This window comes from Hipposideros armiger, unplaced genomic scaffold, assembly GCF_001890085.2.
Source record: "Hipposideros armiger isolate ML-2016 unplaced genomic scaffold, ASM189008v1 scaffold_410, whole genome shotgun sequence".
NCBI classification, from domain to species: Eukaryota; Metazoa; Chordata; class Mammalia; order Chiroptera; family Hipposideridae; genus Hipposideros; species Hipposideros armiger.
Window position 1 is genome coordinate 1,493,775 of NW_017731760.1, and position 2,289 is coordinate 1,496,063.

Below are 2,289 nucleotides of genomic sequence, written 5' to 3' on the forward strand. Positions count from 1 at the left end.
TGCCTCCAGCTTTAACTAAATTGCCTGAGTTAGCCGTCCCTCCATCGTTGTGCCCTTGAGGGATACAGGTTTTCAGTGAAAAGTAACTTATTACCCCATGAATATTAACATGCACACCCATTCCCTCTTACCAGCTCGCTTTTTGGTTTGTTTGTAAATTTACTAAGCCCAGGCATACTCTTTCCTCTCTGGCTGAGCAAAAGGTGGGGTTCTCCTACATCATAAGGCCAATGTCAGTGACTTCCTGCTCATTTGCTGGTTTTCTCCAGAGAACCTTGCTCTCCTGACTTGGAGTTCTTTAAATAGGCAGGTAGCTCCCAGAAGCCTGCTCTTCCCGGGTGCCTTACTCTTCCCGCAGCCGATAGCATGAGGCACTCTGGGCTGGCACTGTCGATAGAAGGATGAGTCAGGCTGTGTGAAGCTGGAGACCAGAGCTTAAGACATTGGGTGGTGGCTGCATTTCCCATGACTGTCACCTCGGGATGGAAACACACATGCCTGTTCTGTTCATCGGCATCTGTACAGACCCGTGTGCAACAATGGAGCCCTCCCTGACAGGATAAGTCAGGACAGTTGAATGCACTGTTCCTGACCCCCGGACCACCATGGGGTTGTGCTCGTCCCTTTATGAGTGGGCTCAATGGCTCTGTGCCCACCTCAGAGCTGATAAATGCCTTGGACAAGCACTAGAGCCCTAAGCCTGGTCGTCTACACCATGGGTGTTGTGTGCCTCTGAATGAGCTACTTGGGGGTGTACCCAGCTGACAAGCTATCTGATCTCCCCAGAAGCTGGGAAGCCAAGGATCTTCCATCACCAGATAGATCAGATGAGAAACGGAGCAATGAAAGTCTCTGAGAGCAGAGGGCAGAGAGGAAGACTGGGTAAGGGACCTGGGCCTGAGGCGGGTGGCGGGTGGTATGTGCTGGTGTGTGTGATGACTTCTAAGCCTTCCCAGGAAGGAGCTCGGAGTGGCAGGGCTGAGAGGGAAAAAGCAGGAGGGGCATGAGGTGACAGGCTGGTGGGAGGGGCGTTGACACACCCCTTCCTTTCATTACATGTAGGGTATTTCTTTTCTCAGAATCCAGAAGTTTCATGGCAGAAGGAATGGGAGTGGGAGGGGGAGATAAGGCTCCTGACAGTGGCGACAATGTCAGCCCAGTCTCTGAGGACCCGACTCCTTGGCAGAGACCCTGGGTTGGCTTCCTCCAACAGAAGAAAACCAGGGGCTACAGACGGCCACTGTTCGGGACCTTAAGGCCTCTTCGCTCCTGGGTGTGAGTGCCTGACAGGGTGGCGGGCAGGCCCAGCTCCAGGAAGTCAAGGAGGTGGCTTCTTGAAGACTGGCTCTGGCCCTCCCTCAGCGAGAAGGCTGACTGCCTGGCAGACAAGGCCAGGAGCCAGAGGCTGCAGATAGAGGGAGGAAAGGCAGGCGGCTCGGGCAGGCCATAATGTGGCCTTTGGCGGTGGGGGTTTCCTCAGCTTTCTCTGTAGCCATATCATGGACCAAATTTCCCCTCATGCTGGGAACTGACATGTGCCTCTTTGCCCAGCAATCAGAAAAAGTCGGTGTGAAGGGGCAGGGCTGAGGCACCACCAGCCCTATCCCAGGTGGCAAGAGGTTGGGAGCGCTCCGCTGGCTCTCCATCAGGATCTGGGGTCAGTCCCCCTTTCCTTCCCTCCTTTCTCAGGCCTCACTGCCAAGTGTCCTGTGTGGCAGGGGAATTCCCTCCCCTGCCAACCACCTCGCCATCCTCCCCGCCATGTTCTGGGGTCTGGGGTGCGTGTCCTTGGCTTCCTCTCTATATCTGGTGAGACCCGGAGACAGGAGGTGCTTCTCTACATTTTAGGGACGGGGAAAAGGAGGAAGCGGTGAGTGAAATCATCACAGAGGGACAGCAGCTGCTCGTGCACTGTGCAGCTGGGCATCTGCCAAACTCTGGGCCCTCATCCAGGGGGTGGTGGCAGTGGTGTGGCATACACAGGAGGAAGAGAAGGACGGAGCGGGTGGAAACAACACTGGGAGGCGGGATGCTGGGGGCTGGGAGTGGCCACCTGGAAAGCGTCTGCTTGCCTTCAGGAGGCCAAGAAGAAGGGGGTCCCCAGACTGCTGCAGATGCCCTGGAAGCTGTAGTGACCCTAGGGTATGGGCCACCCCCTCTGAAATGCAAAGTCACGTCCCAGTTTCTCATTCACCAAGAATCACAGGTTGCAGAAGCCAGTACACATTATTTTCTAATGTTTCCTAATGTTCTAGACATTTGGAAAACAGACTCCTTTATAGAAGTTGC